Source organism: Coloeus monedula (assembly GCF_965178545.1).
Source record: "Coloeus monedula genome assembly, chromosome: 3".
Lineage (NCBI taxonomy): Eukaryota > Metazoa > Chordata > Aves > Passeriformes > Corvidae > Coloeus > Coloeus monedula.
In genome coordinates this window covers 13563916-13585538 of record NC_138783.1, presented here as the reverse complement: position 1 = coordinate 13585538, position 21623 = coordinate 13563916, and the positions used below count along the sequence as shown (strand labels likewise).

At 34.9% G+C, this 21623-nt stretch overlaps 1 protein-coding gene across 3 annotated transcripts in view; it reads right to left on the bottom strand.

Moving 5' to 3' along the window:
- The window catches only part of NCAM2 (neural cell adhesion molecule 2), a gene marked incomplete at both ends in the record, with an annotated part of 277979 nt that overhangs the window by 169639 nt on the left and 86717 nt on the right, over positions 1 to 21623 (bottom strand). The window lies entirely within an intron of this gene.

Here is a 21623-nt window from a genome sequence, read left to right as displayed (position 1 = left end):
TTCATGATTTTAAAGCCTCAAAGTGACAGGCTGATCATCTATTTTTCTGTCTGAGTGCTGAGGGGTTGGAAGTGCTGAGTCTCAGTGTCGAGACTATTTCATGTACAATTACCAGTTATGCATGAACATGATTTTTAATTTTCCCTGCAAAAGCAAACAAGAGCAAATACCAGTACAATGTGACAAGCTGTAAGAATATGAAGGAGGAGAAAAAACTACTCTACTAGAAACTGCTGAAAATATAGCTTATTCTTAGTATTACGTACTAATATAAGCTAGAACAGTTTCAAATGGAAACCAAAGGAATTGACCAAGATATGGAAGAACCCCCACAGTCTGGTACACTCAGAACATCTTGAAAAAGTCTCTGATGGTGAGAGGGATATAACATCAGAGGTTCCACCACTCCTTCAATTCTGTGATGGCTATACTCTCTTCGCCCACCAACCAGCAAAAATGGCTGCTTAGTTGGTTTTTTGTTTGCGTGTTTGTTTTTAGACAAAAGGTTCCATGTTCTTTTAAAATGTGAAATTATGTTTGCAATATTGTTTCAACTATTTAATAATCTGCTACTTTGAATAGGTGAAATTAGAAGGCCATTATATGTTTCAGAATAATACTCACATATGCATGGATTTAATTACTGCTAAGCATTCTTTATCTAAAATATTTCTAACACTTAAATTGTGACTTCCTTTAGTCCTGGTTATGGTTTACAAAACTTTATGCAAACATACTGCCTCTTCACAGGTTAAAACAGAGCAGATATGACAGTCCATATTTCTAAAGACTTTATATCAAGTCACAAAAGCTCCCATTGCCACAGGTGTTTCACTTTTTCATTCTAATTCTTGGTGGTGGTTGGCCCAACCACCATGATAGGTAATTAATCCAAGACAGTGCCTTCACTAGAAAAACAAAACCAAACCCACACACGTTAAAGCCCTAAATGTACGCGAAGCTGTCATTATTATGCTCCTCTAGTGTTGTCATTTTAAAGATTGTTTTTCAGTGATTCCTGACGAACATGTAAAACTTCTCTGACTTAAAAGTCTTACAAGTCTTACAGTCTTAAAAGATAGATTTAAAGCTCTAGTTGAAATTGGCAGTTGGCAACTTTGGTCCTCTAGGTAATGAAAGTCCTGATAGCAAGATTACCAGGAGACTGTACACTAAGCAGACTTCATGGGCTTGGATCAAGACCAGAAAACAAGAGCTTCCTAAAAACCCTTTTCCTTAGTTTCCATTTATAGGTATACATCTCCGGGCTTGATTCTCCTAAAAATATATACACCAGAGTACATGTGTAGTGTGTCTGCATGTACATGAACTAGAAATAATGGAAAACAAAGGAACAAAACATCTCATCATAATTCTCTAGGGAGACAGCATGAAAACAAACTTGTTAAATGATAATGATAACACTTAATAGTGTTACCTTTCTGCAAGGCTGCCAGATTACATAGTATGAATGTATAACAAGAATTAGAAAAATATAATAAATGAGAATGTGAGATTATTGATCATACTTGTGTGACAGAAAGTCATTCAGTCACAAAAAACATATGGCATTTGGAGACATCAGAAATGTTTTGTTAGAAATTTAGAAAATATCACTGCTTATTTATAGTTATAAACTTTGCCACAAAGGACTCATTCTTTCTTATTGTCAAAGAGAAAATGGATCTCATTTTTCCTTAGCGTGGTTATTCTGAGTACACTCCCAAATTCCCTCAAAGCTCTTTAAAGGCAAACATCACTGAAATGTTAGAGACAGAATCACATTTTTGCCTGGTTTTGAACATTATTCACAGTTCCAGTTCACTGTACTTTTTTTTAATAATAAGGTCAGGAAGTTTGACCTGATCCATTCAGATATGTAGTTCACTAATCTGAGAAGCGCTATCCCCATGCATGTTATAGTCAGTTTTACATATTCAACATCATCAATAAAGAAATTCAGAATTTCTCTCCTTCCCTTTAAAATATATTACTTTCAGAAATGAAGTATTTTTATTGAGATTAAAATAAGAAATTACTGCAAGAAGTATTTTTGCTTAGCTGCATCATCTCATCTGCTTAGCTTCATTGTCTCAAATTTAAGACTAAAAGTGCTCAATTTTATGATGGTTTATAGCCCTGGATAAACTAGGGAAGTTTCCACAAAATTGTCTTTTAATGCAAGAAGTCAGAAACAACTTATTTTGAAACTTGCCATGGCACATGAACTCACAGTGGATTTGACCCAATAGGATTTTATTTAACAAAAAAACCCCAAAACCACATAATTAGAACATTAAGTACCTGATTCTTGCATACATTATGTGGCACTGATTAATTCTACTTTTGCTATAAAACTGGAAGAAAAATCTTTCCCCATTTTCTTTTCCCAATTTTTTCCATAGCATTCTGCCTTTGACTTTGAATGTCATGTTTTCAGCTCAGAAAATTCAATTGTACTCTAGTTCACAGTGGAAGTTGAAAATAAACTAGAGTACAACTAGGGCTATGTGAAACAGCTACTTGTACTTCCTGGCAATTTGCAAGTACGGGTTTTATAACTGTGGAGAGATGGGCAGAATTAACCTTAAAATTTATCTTTAAGAGCAATGTTTTTAAGTGATTATAGGAATTGCTGTCACAATAACAAATAATCTACAGGTCTTACTATTCCTTTTTTACTATTATCTTAATAGTGGCATCACTACCATTTTATATGTAGAGCTACTATTGTAGAATGCTACTGTAATGATAGGTCATGGTCAACAGTTCTAGTTCTCACCTTCTCAGCATCTGAATCACAATGAAAAAACCATGCCACCCTGACTTAAACAGATTTGTGATGCAGATCTCTCAATTTCTGTGATTATATTATCATAACCGATGCTCCATGGATGACATCTATGTAATGACACCGAGAAGAAAACACACAGCACTTACAAAGGCTTTAAAAGTAAATTTGTTAATCCAGAGGAAAAAAGTTTACTTGAGGTCGACATCAGCTCTTCTAAAAGAAAGAACAAATGTTGGAACTGAATGCCAAAAATCCCACTCTGCTGATGATAGTTAGGAAAGTTTTTGCTTCAAAGGCAGTGTTTCATTCAAAATTCAACTTTTCAACCAGTCTCCTTAAAATAGAAGAAGAGTCACTTATCAATCATCATTGTAATGCCTGCCAGTCAGTCATTGCACATCCTTGTAAAGCTGATACTTGCAAAGCTTCAACATACACAGCTTAAAAAGTGGGAGTACTTAAAAATCTATTCTCTTCATTCTGGATGCAAAACTTTTTTTAATGTAGTTTCAGTTGAACTTCACTTTAGCCATTATAAAATATCAAGTACTAGTGATCTATGTAGAAAAGCAGCAATTCATTAACTTCCTCTCCCGAGTAAATAGTTCATGTCAGTATTTCTCTCTGGTCTTGTCACTTGAGCTAGTCATGAATAGCTTAAGGAAGCCTGTGGCACTACAAACCAGTTTGTAGTGAGGAAAGAGTGCTTATCCAGTGATTAAGATCTCAAAGTAAGCGAAAACTTGTTCGAATACCAATCATGTGGATATTGGGTATTCTTTAAAAAAAAAAAATCACAAAAATCTACACTTATTTGAAAGTTCACTAATAACTCCATGTTCTATACACAAATAATAAACATGTATAGGGTGTCCTCAAAAAATCTAAGAGATAACTGTCCTCTAAAGTTGCATGTAATTAAGATATTTAAAAATAATACAAAAATTTTCTTAAATCACCAAAAAACCCACTGAAAATCTAAGTCATGGAACAGGTTACATTACTCATGTACAATCATAAAATGTAACTGAAAGTCCAGGAGTTATATTAAGGGACTCCAATTTTCTCTCTTTTTCCTTTCTGCCACTACTTTGAACTTTCTTTTGCAAAGGCAAAAACAACAGCAAAGAAGGCAAAATGTCCCAAAAGAGATATTTTAATGAATTTAGATCTATACAAAACAAAACCACTGAGGTATAGCAGATGTCAGTTTAAGAAATTAAACATATTTTCACGGTGAAGATGATTCTAGGACTAGAAAAAGTCATAGGTGAGTAACTGTGAAAATTTATGTGAAAGCTGCAGGTATGACAACCCAGAGAAATCTGAATAAAAACTGCAGTCATTGTGACATTTTGCTGGTATGAATTGAAAACTGTGGAATCCATAACGCTGACAGAAGGACAGTAGTACATTGCACAGCCAGGCTATTGAATATTTTCAAGTCCTGCAGAGTCAGTGGGGCTAGGTCTAGTTCATTCTCACAGTTAGAAGGTGAATAAAATAATACATATCCATTCAGTAAATCTTTAAAAACTCTTCTGCTGAGGAGCATAGCACAAGTGAAGTGTAGTAATAATGTCAAGACATTTTCAAGACAAATGAACTTGAAAATTTGGCAAAATTGTCTTTCAAAGTATTAGAACATAAGCCTCCTCCCTCTCCTTCACTTCATCCCCACCTAAATTCCTCATGCAACTGGAGAATGTAATTTAAACTTCCATTAAGTTGATGCAATATAGTATTACTTTTTTGGTTTTTATTAATATTTTGCTATATGCAGCTGGTGATTACTACAATATTACACATTTTTATATTACATATATAATATATATTGTATATATATGCATTGCATTTTTATTCACACAGAAGTTTGGATTTCCTGCACATTTGTGATCATAAATGTGCCCTATTTTTAGGATGGTATTAGGAGTCTTAGGACTGACAGTAACAGGAGGCACTACAAGGATCAAAGAGATAAAGTAGAACACATAATGAGAAAAAAAGAATGCTTTTCCTTATATGTAGTAAAAAGTTTCGGTTTTAAAACGCTCTCACAAATTCAAACTGTCACCCCACCACATATCCAGCAACTTGCAACAATGAGAACAACGTGGAGACTTGGGGGCAATCTTCAGTAGCTCTCATATATTCACCACTGCAGGAATTCACTTTAATTGTATGGCTGAGTTGAGAATAAGAAGAAATCTGACTGCCTGTTCTGTTGCCAAAAGCTATATATAGACTAGCAGGGAGAAAAGCAAGATAAGAAGGTATCCAAAATTGATTGTTTCTCAATTGCTCTGCAATTTAGGAAATCCTTGGGGCAGTTGCTGCCCCGCCAGTCTTTTAATAAAAAAGAAAATACAGTTTAATTACAGTTTCAATTAGATTACCAGGCACCAATATACACAAAATGTGTTATCGTTCTGGAAGCCTGACCAGCACTAAAAAACTTCAAATTTATTTACTTTTTGTAGCTAAACCCAAGCCAGCCTTCTTATTTCAAATGAGTAATGCATTTCCCCTCATAATATTAGGATAAAAATGAACATTATGTGTACCTTATAAAGATACAATTAACAACCTTAAGGATCACAAAACAAACACCCCTCCATGACAGACTATCTCAAGAATCATGCTAAAAAATGCCAGCATGACTTACTGACTGATTTTAAATTTATTTTCTGACACAGTCTTCTTTCCCTATCCTTCTCCCTTTCTCAATAATTTGTTTTTTTACATATGTGCTTGGCTTCAATCGCTACCAAGAGAATGATTCAAATCTCCACTGAAGATCTTCAATTAATTCAGACTATCTTTTAGACCACAGTTCTGGGATTTACTTACACCAAAAAGCTTCCAAAACCATCTCTATAAATTTCTTAGGGACTGCAGCTGTCCTATCAGTTGTAAGTAGCACAGTAAGACGTGGAAGAACTCTAAATCTTAGCCAGCTTTCCTACATGATCCTGAATTAATGAAAATAAGAACAGCTTGTAGTTTCTGAGACAAGTGTGCTTGAGCCATATACAGACGTTGACTCTACTACATTAATTTGGACACCAGGATTTGAACATTTAATTAAATAACACAAAAATAAATTTGGTGCTAGTCAAATAAGGGAAAAAAGAAATTTTCTATCTGGTTGAATTGCTCTTCGCTATTAATGAAACTAAAAAGAGAGTTTAGAGCTATGCACACCTACATGAGCACTTTTCCAGCCTCTTTGTATGGAAGATGATAGGAGAATCAAGTCTGATGTCACACATGCGTGTCAAATTTCAGCTCCCTGTATGAATTTATACATTCTTCTCACCTACATTTATTGCCTTGGACTTCAGATTAAGTAATTTCAGATAATATAATTCTTATTTGACATATGCAGTAGTGGATACACTTCCAATAGAAATAAATTTAAAAAAGAATTGAAATTATAACTACATGATTGCCTTATCCAATTACATTTAATCGACAAATTACAAATTCTTTAAAACTTCCACTTTTTCTCTAATAGAAAACAGAGACAGTATTTCTGGCCAAAATTACATGATGCAATACATCTACCAGCATCTGAGAGGTATGGCTATGTATAATTTGAGAAAGTCTCAAGATGATATATCACTGATAAATCGAAAGCCATATAAACTGGATTTTCAAAAGCAGCATAAATTATGTAACTTATTTTTTTCAAAAATTAATCAAATTAATACAAAAGACTGGCAATAAACTTTGCCTATGCTATGTGCAAGAAAATTACCCACTGGTCATCTATACTACTAACATTTTCAAGGGTGCACAATTCACTTGCCTGTTGGACAACAAAACAAAATGGCAGTGTTTTCCATTTCAGTGAAATCACAGAATCATTAAGGTTGGAACAGACCCCCAAGATCAAGTACAACTTTTGATTGATCAACACCTTGTCAACCAGACCATGGCACTGAGTGCCACATCCAGTCATTTCTTGAACACATTTGTCTGCTGACAATAGAGTCTTTCGTTTCACTGGAAGAAATACAGAAATACGCAAGAGACAATAAGCAGTGCATCTGTCTCAGTATAATTCCTAGCATTCTGCTTAGGGTTTTTTTGCAATGACCTTGTAGGGGTTTGGTCTAAAATACTCATTACTGTTTATCTGCTGTGAGATAAGAATTAGGAGAAATGCAAAGCAGGCACCAAACTTGAAAGAATATAAAGAAGTTTATTAACAGACCTAAAAGAGGGAAAAAAAAATTATACCACACCTTCAGAAATCTTCTCCTCCCCTCACCTTCCTCCCTTCTCCCACTGACAATGTAAAAAGACAATCCTTAAGATGTTCAGTCTGTTTACCACTGCCATAATAACCTTGTTTAGTCCATTTAGAAAGAGAAGTCTCTTCTTGCTCGTGCTATGAAAACATTATCACAACGAGACAGCCTCCCACTTCCAAATACTGTTCAGTCCATTTAGGAAGAGGAGTCTCTCTGCTCGTGATGTGAGTCCCTTCCTCTGACTTGCAGCTTTTCCCGCAACTGCTTTTGAGGGTCCACTCTTGAAGTTTTTTGGGGTACAATTTTAAGGTTGAGCCGTTCAGAAACACAAACAGAGGCCCTTCTCCTTCCCTGGGAGCAAAGGGTCTTCCTCATCTTCATCTTTAGGACTATCTCTGGGAGCATCTCTAGGAACTGAGGTTTTCTCCTTTCCCATTTGGAGCAAAAAAGTCCTCATCTGGTCCATCTCTCCCTGTCCAAACTTCTCATGAAATTACAGCTGCTTCAGCATCTGCCTATCTCGGCGCAGGTGCTTTTGCTTACGAGTTGAACACTCCACCCCCCGTATCTTCATGAAATTACAACAGGATACTCTGATATATCATAGCTTCACAACAGAATTTCAGCTTTAAGCATCTCCTCTCTCTCTTCCCTCAGGTTTTCAGCTCTTCACAGCAGTAAAAGGGTTAATCTCACCTCGGCCTTGCAGCTTTGCAGCTGGAATGTTGAATTTTTCTTATCGCAGTGGAGAGGGGGGAGAGCCGAGCTGCTCCGGCTGCCCACAGCAAGGCAGTGGGGGGGGTTCCATGGCTGGAACAGGTCCATGGCTCCAGGATGGCCGTGGCCCGGCCCGGCCTGGCCCAAGCAGGGCCTGGCCGGGCCCGCTGGCCCCCACACGGGGCCCGCAGCCACCTGTGCCAGCGCCGGAAACGAGAGAGAGCTTGGAGGGGGAGTTTGCCTATTCTTAAATGTGTATCACAGAGGTGTTCACAACTTTAAGTGGCTTAGAGAATTGTCCATATTCAAACTGGCCAGCTGATAGGTTCTATCAGTTCCCAGAGGAAACTGTAAGCACCCCTTAGCAAGGACGTCCCTTCCGGAACTATGCTTGCTAACCTATGACAGACCTAAAAGATTTTCCCCACAGGATCTGCTGTTAAATTATTCCATTACAATTACAATTGACCTACCAACCTCTAGTTGTCTTTTCTGAAATATTTAAAAATAAGGTATTTTTACATCCAGCTTAAAGTTTTGATATTTCTCTATTTCATTAGTCTATTTCTTGCAAAAAAAAAAAAAAAAAAAAAAAAAAAAAAAAAAAATTCAGTCACTCTTCCACGGTATCTATTCTGTGTAGGCTTGTTTCACATTTTAGAACTTACTGAGACTTTTTTCTCAGACCAACACAGACTTAAGTTTACATCTTGTTTTGATTATCTTACCTTTTGTTTGTTTTGTTTTAAAATGCCACAGGTTGTAAGCAATTCCTTTTTATTTCCTGTTATTCTCAATTCTTTTTCTACTTTGCTCAACGCTCATTTCCCTCCAGGCTTTAACAATTATCTAAATTTCTCTGGAGATCCACATTGCAATTACTACCTTTCTTCTTTCTTTAATACCGTTTCCCCTTAGCACTGACTATCTCAGAGATATTTTGAGTCAGCCACTGCTTCAGTTTTGGCAGGACAAAATTCCAGATAATTCTTAGGTAAAAGTTTTTGCAACATATGACTGTCTCAAAGGCAGAAAATTCTACCTCCTGCTATCTTTCCTCCTGTAGCTTAAGGAGCCTCACAGCTGACAAAACGAAGCACAACTGTGCATTTCAATTTTGACTGCATTGGAGGTGTTTACTAAGACAAATTAAAGGGGAACTTCCTTTAGAATTGTCATGTAATTACAAAGTCAACAACTTCTGCTTACCCACCAATTACAGAAAATTGTATTTGATAGCTGCATAATTTGATCATAATTGCAAATATTTGCTCGTCTTTAGTGCTGTTTGAAGAATATTTCAAAATGTCTCCTCAATTCTTTCGGATTTAAACACATGCATAGTGTAAATAAAACACACTATATGCCAATGGATTGCTTTTATGTATCTGCCAATTTAATTTCCATTACATTAATTCCTCTGTTGAACAGAGTTTCATCTTTTTCAGCAGATGCACATAATTTCTGTTTACAACAGTGTGGAACTGAGTGAGAAAACATTATACCACACCAAAAAGTTGAATAATCCTACACAGTTTAGTATATTTTGGCCTGCACTTAAATAGATTGGTTCAGATTGCATGTGTAACTCACACAGGCACAAATACAAACTGCAGTGCCTGAAAAGACACAGTTATATGTCTAGAGAGGAGGAGGAAAAGGTTTTCCCTAAGGAGAAAACCTAAAACACCCCTAGAGAATAGTATTTTGCAAAGTTGACATTAAATTAACTGAAGTTGAAACCATCTAGAGAGGAATCTAAATCTAAGCCACCACACTTGATTAAGTTGCATATAAGTAGGAAACCCCCACTGTTATTGGCTTTGAAAATTATTATTCTCCTTGAGACTCTCATGAATTCATTCCTAAGTAACTTAATTCCTAATCCTCATTTTTTATCCTTATTCTACATGACAAGAATTTATCTATTATAAATGTAGCCTAGACAGAAGAAGTGGGTCTAAAATTAACAGAGTTAAGTATTCTAAAAAGAAAACACATTTTATTTTAATTTATTATGGAACTCTGCTACACTATCATTTTAAAGTGTATAAGAACATCTCACTACAAATATTCAGCAGTTTTTCATACAAATCTTATCCTGGCTTTCAGGCAGTATGAACTTTTGCAAAATATTTTTTTTCTTATAGTGCATCTCTCCTAGAACACACATTTAAAATGGACTCAGCTGAGAATTCATCTGGACAATCAGATTATTAGAATTATCTTGGATGATGAAAAAATGAAGTTTACATGAAAGAACACATAGAGTAAATACTAAAGAAGACTACCAGGTAGGAAGAAACATTCCAAGCATTAATTTTGCTAGAGTGCAGAAAATCAGAGCTGATTCTATTTAAAATCCACCATTTAGAGAGAACCAACTCAGACATATTACAACACTAGCAGAAGTAGCAAAATATTAGTGTTCTGTGGTGAACAAGCACCAATAATTTCAAGTGAAATGTAACATTATATAATTCAGCTGCTCTCTGTCTTGAATTATGCCTGTTAATCTAAAGAAGAAGCAATCATACCAGGACCAATGGTTAATTCTACAACTGCATGTGTTGCCTGCTATCTTCATAGGTTAATGACCCAGAATTATGCGTTTATTTCACAAAATAATCTTTTCCTTGTTTGAACAAAGTAAACATCTTAATAAATTAAGCTGTATGACTATTATTGATCACATTTTCCAACTTAAAAAGTAAAGTCAAGGCAAGTAATTAATTTTGTCTAGTTTTTTTTGGGTTTTTTCCTCCATAGATCCTCCATCAGCAGAAATCTCTGTGGCCTTCTTAATTTAGACTGATAACTTAATCTACACAGACTGAGATATTCTCCAAACTGGATACAGAAAAACCTGTACAAGTGGTAAAATCTGTATGGTAAGAACAAAGGATATAGAGAGTAAGCAAGACTTTTTGTAATATGAAATAATCCTGCAGGGAAGGTGGGAAGGGTGCTGATACCGACAGAATAATCCCCCTGAACAAGCAGGAGATAATCTGATCGAACCACACTAATCCCACAGAATAATCAAGAAGAACGCCTGGCCCAAAAATATCAATGATGTCATGAATAGATGAGATTGTCTCCTTTTGGGGAGGGGAAAGGAACATAGGATGTCATTAACAGGAGAGGAATGATGGGAAGAAGATGGATCATGGTGGTTCTGGTTTCCCTTGCACCTGGTGATCTCTCGAGTCTGACCCCCTTGATTGGGTGACATCAAGAGACATGGCCATCAGCATGAAGTGCATGATAGCAGCTTCTATGGTAGGTTATAAAGGGCTTGACACAGCAGCCAAATGAGATTTATAACTACACTGTATGCCACAGGAAGTCAGTCCTGCAGCAGTTCCCAAAAATAAATAGCTTTTCTCTGGTTTGAGGGGCCAACATACACAGAGAATTTAACCTCCTCAATTTGCTCTGTTGTTGGAGTCCAAAAATATTCTGTTCCTAGCAGACCTCATCTTTTTTTCCTCTTGAAAGTTACTTCTTAAAGGAAGTTAATTCTGGGAATAGAGAATACAGGCTCTGTACAGAAATATAGATATATATTTCTGTGCACATACATAAGTATAAATAGCTATGCCACTATAAGCCCTGGTACTGCTATTATTGACTCAGTATCTCTACCAGGAGAAGAGATAGCAGATAAAGATGAACTGTTTTTACCTAAGCTATCAGCTGAGCTGCTCATTCAGATTTTCTAGGCTGCGTCCTGTTCCCTCCCTCCCTCAACCTTTATCCAAGTTTCATAAGTAGGATGCAAATAACAGGCACTCTAAAAGATTACAAGGACAGGAGACAGAGCGACTTCAGCTTTCAAAAACAGGTGATCTGCATTTAATGTCACAATGATGGATGAATGTTTCTGGGTTAGATGGGAAATTAAATTTCTAGAAGCAGAAAGGTATTTCTGTTCCACTCAGGTTATACTGTGTATGACATCAGAAACACCATGTTGCTAATGGAATTATTCCAAACTAAAAATAGCTATTCCAGAATAGGCTCTGATAACCTGTTTTAGTATTGTGTGTATAAATAAATTTGTGTTCTGAAAAACTGCCATATCACTGCCCCCACGGCATTCAGACCTAAAATGTGAAGCATTTCTTTTTCTTCTCATTGCCAAAAATTCCATGGTGAGTTCAAGAAGAACTTAAGTCACTGAAAATATGTAAACTGATCTTTTAAAAATAATATTTTTTAATCACAACCTCCCAAAAAACATATAAAAAAATGTTTGTTACTTTGATTTGAAAGCAAAACTGAACAATTGTAAAGCAGTTGTCCTTGAGATAGGCTGACACAGTTCTGGTAAGCAGGGCAAATGAACCCTTTACGTTTAAAAGCAAAGTCAAACATTTCCAGTTCAAATATTTAAAATCAAGTTCATTAAAGCCTACTTGGCATAGTCAGAAAAATGAAGCAAACATAAATCCCACTAAATTGTAAGACAATGAATCATGCAGAAATGAAATTTGAAAAAAAAATGGCAAAAATTACCCCATTTTCCATCTGCATATTTCAAGTCTCCCAAGTATGATGAACATGTAAAATAAATTACATCACATAAAAGAGAGGGAGGTTGTGCGTGGAGTTTTCTGATTTCACATTCAGACTTACTAGAGGAACAATCATACAGACATAACACTTATGATGGACAGTGCCAGGTATCAGCAATTGATTTCTCACACATAGACAAATTACTGGCCAAAAAAAGTGACAAGTCTCTTTTGTCTGCCTCACTAGGTTTCATAGGATTCTGAGAACCTGCGATTGAAAATGGATACTTCAGAATCCAATGAGACAAATCTTGAGAATACTTGAGATTGCAGGACTGTAGAAACAGATTTCCTACTGAGCAAGAACTGGCAAGAGGCGTTCTAAGGGAGAAGAAATTCAAGTCCTGTAAAAAATCTCAGCCTAAAGTGTACCAAATATAAAAAAAAAAAAAACAAAAAAAAACCAACAAACCAAAAAAGCCCACCCTTCAGTTGACATAATTCTTTTCCAAATGGAAATAATAGGCAGGGGTCAGTAATTTGAACGGGCTGTATCTTTTATTTTAAACAACTATAATGGGAACAACTATTCATCCCTACTAGCTCCATTATGACATACATTTGTTAAATCCCAGAAAGACTTCCTTCATCTTACTCACCACAACTAAAAACCAATGGCCACAGGCTATGACAAACAGCATTATTGTTGAAAGGGCAAACACTCTGTTAACAGGTAGTCTCCTGACATTCAAATTCTTCATTCCACAGAAGAGCCATTAGAAATGTCACACTAAGTACAGATGGCCACAATTCAGTTTCAAATACAACCCATCATTGTGCATCTTCTTGGAAAGAAGTAGGGCATCATTAAGTGGAAATCAAATTCTTATGTTGAACTAGTAGAGGCATATTTAAATTGCTACATTCTGAGTAACTACTTGAAAAACTAACTTCAAAACAGATGTCTGGAAAGTGGCATTTTACAGCACAATTATTGTCAAATCCACATATATAGGTAAGGGCTGTAGAAACTCCGAGATGCAGGATTTCACACAGAAATTCCTTACAGAGATCAGAGAAGGGGCTGAAAGTAGGAGTCACTGGTACAAAATTCAAGGCACATAACATAAATTTTCTATGGTTTTTAAATGTAACACTATGAGAGCAACTCTATTTGGCACTAAGAGTGAGAATTTAATGCCTTGTCCTTGTAATGACTAAACTCATCAGGACAAATCCCTTACATTCTAGGAAAAACAAGTACTTTAGGAACATAAATCAATGGGGTCTCTCAAAGTACCTCCCTTTACTGATGAGTTGTGATATAGATGCCTAAATCCAAGCAAATTAATCACACTATATATGCTTAAATATGTTCAAAGTCCTTGTATACTGCATCAAAACCAATAAAATATACCTTGTATAGAAACAATTTTCACTAGAAAAAGCAGTTGAGACCTGAGCTTTCATGCCACAATTTCCTTGGATTTAGACTTGTAAAGGTAACTGATAAATTAGCTGATAAGAAATTCAAAAGTGTCTTAATACTTTTGGCCTTCTTATGTGCTTTTTTCTGTTGTTCTGTGTTTGGGATTTTTGTTTTGTTGTCCTTGGGCTTTTTAGTTTGGGTGTTTTGTTGGGTTTTTTTGTTTGTTTTTTTTTACTGTGCATTGTGGGCTCTAATAAATTGGTAATCAAAAATATTGTTTCAAGCTTTGGACCTTGAATACTGAGTCACAGATTTGGAAAGCATTTTAAATGCTTGTTTCTTTCATCAGAATTCCACAAGCACAGTCCTTCAGAGGTAAAAATGATGATTTGACAGACAGCTACTGCATTATAAACACCATCATAATATATTTTGACAGGGAGTAATTCAGTAATTAAGAAAAATAAGCAAAAAAAAAGTAATATATTGTTGAATATGAATTTGGCATCATTTTACTTTGTAATAAATTGGAAAAACATTGTCTAATCAGAAATTAAGTTATTTGAAGATGATGCACTAAATCTTTAGTATTACAGGAATTCTGATACAGTGTTTAGTAGTCAAGTTCATCTCATTTATTGGAAACCTCTTCTAATCAATCAATTGTGTTTTGACCAACACAATAAGGAAAGAAAATGTAACTATTTTAAGGTTGCAGCTGTCAATAGCAGCAGTCATTTATAAACTCTTTCGCATTTCTTTTAAAAATATGGTGTTCAGTGGTATTTGTGAATTATATGGTGAATGCATTGGTGCCAAAACCCCAAAGCAGTCCAAATGCTCCTCTTACTTAAAAAAAGGAACAGCAGAAAAGCTGCTCTGAAAATTAATATGGACACTAAAGTAGATGAAATTATTTTATCAATTCTTAAAGTAGATCTGGAAGATTTTGTGTACTAATACTATGATGTTACCAAAAGTTCAATCAGCACATTATATCTGCAGTGAATTACAAAGGAACACAGAGGATAGAATGATGATGATGATGGTGATGACAATGATGATGGTAATAATAATAATAATCATAAAACCAAGCAGCTATTTTGTTATGACAATATAAAAAAAAAAGGTTTCAATCCAAACAGAAAGGATCATCCTGCTCTGTCTGGTGTGCTAGGAAGATACATAAACTTGTATTGAATTTCTGAATAGCAAATCAACATGCACTGTTTAGTAACCAGACCAAAAAAATCATGTTGAATTGGAAAATTATTAATTCCTCACATCCAGCAGCTTATCTATATTACAGAAGAGAAAAATAATTTTAATTATTTGCAGTAATCATTAGGACATTATTAACCATATTGAAATGCATTGAAAGACAAAGCAACCCAGTTAAATACAATGTAAAAAATAAAAAGAATATAAATGAAAAATTATTATTTATAGTAATCTCATTGTTAATTGCTTTTGGTGTCTATGAATAGCCAACTGCTTTATTTCTGAAGGAAATGTCTCCTACTTTAACACCCCTTAATCTTTAAAACTTTAATTTTTTCCTAATTTGCAAATACAGAATCAAAAATGTGACAAATAGTGACGTACACAGCAAGCATTCATATACTTACACTCCGCACAAGACTAACAACTTTTCTGTACCAAGTATTCCATGAAATAAATTTTAGTTTAAGTTACCAAGCAATTAAGACATTTCCAAATCCTTGCAACTATTCTTACAATATTTGCATTTTAAAAAATAAAACCACAACTCTTAGTATTTAAAAGCTCTAAAACACAAACTGCACCTTGAATGACGAAGGACAGTGAAGTCAACAAACAACACAGGATACAAGAGTATTTCCAGTGGAAAATATACTATTTTCAATAAACTTAGTTCCAACACTCACATTTTAGTTTTTAGTTCTTGTTCTATGCAGGAATACAAGGTATAGTCCAGAACTCAGGCTTCAAACCATACCAAAGCAGTTTGCTGGATTTTTTTTTTTCATTAATAATATTAGTTATGATTGGTCAAATAAGATTATTTATCTTTTTTTTTTCCAATTAATCATCCAACTCTTTAGTAACCTCAAAGGTAGATTAACAGAAACATAAACAGTTAAAAGGAGAAATGCATCTCAGGTTAAGGAATTCTTGATAGTCTTGGATCCCAAATTCACGGTCTCAAATTCATAAACCTATTTTATCTTTGCATCAAAACTTCACAGAATTACCCTTCCCAAGGTAATATTCAGCAAATAGTACTTTCATACATCACTAGTTCACCCAAATACAGTCTATCAGTCTATGTCACTACTCTTTTCTGTAGTTTTTACACTATGAATGAAGTATTATTTCAAAAACAAAGATCTGCAAAAAGCAATAAATCATAGAGGTGGATTAGGTGAGGAAATTCTGTGAGGAAATTCTCACAGAAGTATATTAGGTTTTTTTGTGTACTTCTGCTCCATCCTCAACCTTATAATAGGAAAAAAAAACAAGCAGAAAATTCAAGAACTATCAAGCAGGGAAAAGAACTCAAGAAGAGTTTACCTTGCTGTTAGCACTTGTTTAAAGTTTTTTAGCTTATCTAGCAGTTAAACATACATATACACTCATATACACCCCCCCTCCAGCGAAGTTTCTTAAAGCAATTTTGTGCTGCAGGCATGAAAAGACAGACATACACACCCCAAATTAGTCCCTTCTGCTTTCAGTAATGTTCTTGATGGTTTCATGGCCACTGGAGCAGGTATTGGTCTCACACAAACCCAGAGAAAGCATCAGACTCCTGCCTGGAACATTATGTTCACAAGATCCCTGAAAGTTAATGTACTGCCCACAGACACTGCACCCCTGACAGGCTAAGCGATGAATTTCTCCCAAACATTTCCTTAACAGATGTTTGCTACAGGCTATTGTTAAAAGTAAGTAATTTTATTTTACTACTGCATGAACTGTTGTCCTGCTTACCAAAGCCTTCCATCAGACTCTTTATCCAAATCTATTAATTTACATGTGAATCCTGATTTGCCTTTATGAAAATTTCCCTGATCTTCTGACAGGATTTCCTATGAATAATCTTAGCTCAAAATACATCCTTCTTTTATCACATATTATGCAACTTATAAATATTCTTTCACTATTTAGATTGAATACATCAATTCAGAGTAAGCAACTTTAGGAGTAACTATTTTAAAAGTAGTAACTTAACAGGAATTTATTAGACATTTATATACCTCAAACACCTATCTTGGTACAGATTTAAATATCCATGAAATCAAGTAGAGCACATGGGACTCCATTAAGGAAAGCAATATATTAATTATTTCTTTTCCTCCTTTAATTTTTTCCCCCTTCCTTCTTGGCAAACCTCATGCAAATGAGAGTATAGGTGATTTTATCTCTATTTATATACCTTTGGTATCTATTTAACCTATTTTATTTCACTTACAGCTTTTCCTATCTGAAGCAGAAACAAAAAATATTTGTATACATATTGTACTTAATTCCATCCTTAATGCTTGTAACACATAACCTGGACACTCTTATAACTAATAATACAAATCTTTTACTCTCCTGTGGACTAGGAATCATAGAATCATGGAGTTTGATTTGGAAGGGATATAATAAAGGTAATCCAGTCCAAACAATAGGAACATCTCCATTTTCCTTGCACTCTCTGATGAATCAATCCACTGTATTGGTTTCTAGATATAAATAGAAACAACTTTTCCACTTGATGCAAAATTTCACTTAAACTTTGTATTTACATCATATTCATTTCTTTCACTAAGTATCTTCTCTCTGTAATATCTTGATCTTGAAAGAACTTCATGTAGAAAAGCATTATGGGAGAAAGTATTGCTGTAGAAGTACAGAGATAACTATGCATAAATTGCATTTAGATTTGATCAGCATTTGATCATGCCAGGCAGATATATAAAAATGCCTGGAAGATATAGAAATAAATTTAATATTTATATTGAAATAAAGGAAAGATTGGCAATTTCTAGATTTGTTTTTGAAAATTTTTGCCCTTCCTAGATCACTTGCCATAAAAATACTTGTTTCTTTACATACTTTCCAGATCTTTTTATATCCCAAAGTTCAATAAGAGGACTTGCTGCCCAAATTTGCAACATTTTGTACATTGTAGCTATTCTAACCAATGATATATTTAAGACCCAATACTGATCTCTCAGAAAAGTCTAGAATATTTTAATAATGGCAACTTTCAGGGACAAAAGTTTTTCAGAAGAGCTACCAAGAATATGTTTCCTGTAGCCATTTAGATTTTGCACACCATAATCTAGAGAACAGAGTGAATATTCAACTCTCAAAATTCTCAGAAATGTCTCTTGAGGCTATTTGCTTAATTTGTAGTCTTCTAATATAAGTCACTCTTCCTCAGCTTTCAAAATCACAACCACAAGGGGAACATCAAGTATTTCTTCTATTTAATGAAGTTCATCAGCCTCTACACTGAGTGTTAAAAGAAAAAAACAGTCTGCTAATCGAGTTAATATGCATCATAACATGAATGAAAACATCATTCAAGGACACACTGGGCATGAAATGTACTGATTCATGTGTTTTTCAACGCACACTTAAATAGATTAACAGGTTTCCAGAATCTAAGTAGTTTATTGCCTAGGAAAAGGATGCCACTCCCCAAATGGATCCATATTTCAGGAAACAGGAAAAACATGGTATTAACTAACCAATAAATTATCTGTGGCACTAGGTGATGTCAACATTTTCGCATACCCACCAGTATTTAAAAAATCAGTAAGGTGCAAATGAGTGACTGAAAATATGTTTCCAGAAATTGTCAGTCCTTCCTGGCAGCACCAACCACTTTGGCACCTGCGATTGTGACACTGCAGCATTAAACATGAACCTTCTAACTATTCTTGAAGTGAAGTGACAGTCAATAGCCAATGGAAGAACTGTATCTTAAGAACCACACAAATTCTTACCCTTACTTCAGTAAACCGTTTTGAATGTAATAAAATATTTGATAGAATGTTACAAAATAAAGGCTTATGATGCAGCATTACTTGAACAATCATATTGATAACAAAGCCATTAATAAATTATGAATTTAAAAATTGTCTCTATTTATCAATCTTTGGTGGTAGTTGCCACAAAAGCGCATCTTCCTCTAGCAAAAGCAACTGTAGGATATGCTTGGTTCATTCTAGAGACTTAACATTTTCATACATTTCTGTGGTAGTATTTTCTCTACTTTCACTTAACTGTCTGCTTTCTCTGCTCCTACTGTGAAGCAACAGCTGGATCTTATCCAATTTAGAAATCTTTGCCGTTCTCTATGCTATCAATTTCCTTTCTCCCTTTGTTTTCTTTTATGATGGCTGTATACTGTTCTTCACTTATAGGCTTCACTTTCTGAACTCTTTGCCACTTAAGATTCAACTTGTCATTTTGAAGCGCAATACTGAAAAAATATGGTACTCCAAGTGTGACCTAGTCAGGAACAACTAGGAGAAAAAGTAATTATTTCTTTGGTGGACAACAGGAGTTTCCTAAATAGCATTTGAAATAACAGTGTCTTAAAAATATAGTTCTCATTTCATTTCATTGCACATAATAAACAGATAATTCTCTCAGAACTACTGTTTAAATATGGTCACCTCGTTATTTAATAATTTCTACATCTGTTTAATACATGAGACTCTAAACAGACAAACAAATTACTATAAAATTATATGGTAATGCAACAGATGAAGCAAAGTAACTATCTAAAACCAAGGAAGCACCAGCCACTTCCACGTACATCCCTTTAAGGTCTTGTCCATGTTCCAAATTTTTAGCCTAAATGAGTAACTATTCCTTTCAACGTCGTGTAATGAATGAACATGGCACTTAGGAGCATGGTTTGGTAGTGGAGCTGGTAGTGTTATGTTCACAGTTGGACCCAGTGATCTGAATGGTCTTTTCGAACCCAAATCATTCTATGTTTTGATGAAAATATTTCTCTTTCTTCAGTCAGGGAAGCAGACACCAAGGAAAAACAACTGTCCCTGTTCTTACTCAAATGATCATATGAGCTTTTTTTCACTTAAAAATGAAAGTGAATATAATCACCACTTGAAAAAAAGGCAGACTCCTCATTTAACTCTATTTTTCCACCTATTTCACTCTTGGCTATAACATGACAGTGCTTGCACTGTCTGAGAAGCCTCCTGGTGCCATTGTGCGTCTGGCTGTCTGGGTTCAAAGCAGTAACCAAGGAACAGAAGATACAAAATGAAATTTCTTCAAGTACTCACATTATCAAGATGTTTTTAAATAGGCCTTCTTCATAAATCTAAATGTTACTATAATATTTAAATAGGTAATACTCTCTGAAACATACACAATACTAAACTACTCTGGGCCCTATTGAATTTTTCTATTCTCATTATTCTTTTCTCATAAAATGTTACAAAAGAGAATCACAGGTTTAGAACACCAAGTCACTAACATTTTCAAGTGGCATTTTATTACTATTTTTGTCCCATTAATTGCGAACAAGTCCCTCCTCTCAGAATATTTTATATAGGCAGCTGCACATGAACAACATGTAACTAGAACAAGATTAAGGAAAGGTGAAATGGGGTAAGAGAATCTTGACTTTTACTTTGTAAAGTGAAGCGTAAAGAAGAAAAATATCTTGTCCAAAAGCTCAAATAGCTTTTTGATAAAACAAGGAGTAGAGCTTTAGTATCCTTAAAACACTATGACCGATAAGCATTTTGCCAGTAATTTATCCTGTATTCTCCTTTCCTCTCTCTTTCTTCTTAACAGGCTTTGGGCTTTAATTTTGTTTCAGAGACTTCTTAGGTAAGTCATCTTCTTAGATAATTAGGCAGAACTTATTTTTTGCAAGACTACACTGGCTCTTGCAGGGTTTTACAGAAGCTGTGGATTTTAGTAAGAACGTGGATGTGTGGGTGTCATCCCAGCTCCCCTTTATAGGATGTCTTTCATCATTTCTGTATGGGACCACTCGTCTTTAGGCTTCTTAAACTCACTGTCCTTCTCTCCCTCCTGCCTAACACAGCTGGAAAAATTGTAGTCACCCAGTACTTATCCCTAGGTACTGGAGATGGGGAAAGGACAGACACAGACAAAGCAGCTAACACTATTCCTTTCTGTAGAGACAAGTGTCTCTAAACATCAACATAAATAACCTGATTTTCAGGACTAACTGCTTCTCTAATTGAATAAGTATCTCCCAGCACTAACCATTGCCTCATAAACACCAAGGAAACAATCTTCATTTTCCTGGACCAGATGAAATGAAGATTCTAACCCACAATTGTCAACCCTTCTTTCACTAAAATCTACTGATTTAATTTAGAGGGAACTGCAGCTTTCTAAAATACAATTTGAAAGGCAAGATATGCATGGCTACTCCAAAGACTTCAGAAATAAAAAATAAAATAAAATAAAATAAAATAAATAGATAAATACAAAACCAGAAAAAAGCCTCCAAGTTGTTCAGGTATGCTACAGAAAACTGCAATTTTTCTGATAATCTGATCAGAAATGACGAAGACCAAAGGGTTTGCAACACTTCCAATATAGGATAATATCCGAAAAATTTTGATATAATCATACTTGTACTTTAGTATTAAAGCATAAGCCATTTAGCCAAAAGACTCTTCGAACTCACACATATAGAGTTTAGAAATAGATAAAATGCAACCTGGTACTTCCTTTAGATCCTGTGCTTTGCCAGATGTACAGTCAAACCTGTGTAACTCCCATCTTTTTTACCCAAACACCAATGAGCCCTTAACAGCTTGAAAAATGCTTATGAACTGCAGAAATTATTCTAGTTTTACTCCTTGAATGCTGGAATAACAGCACCTTTTTAATATATATCACCTTGT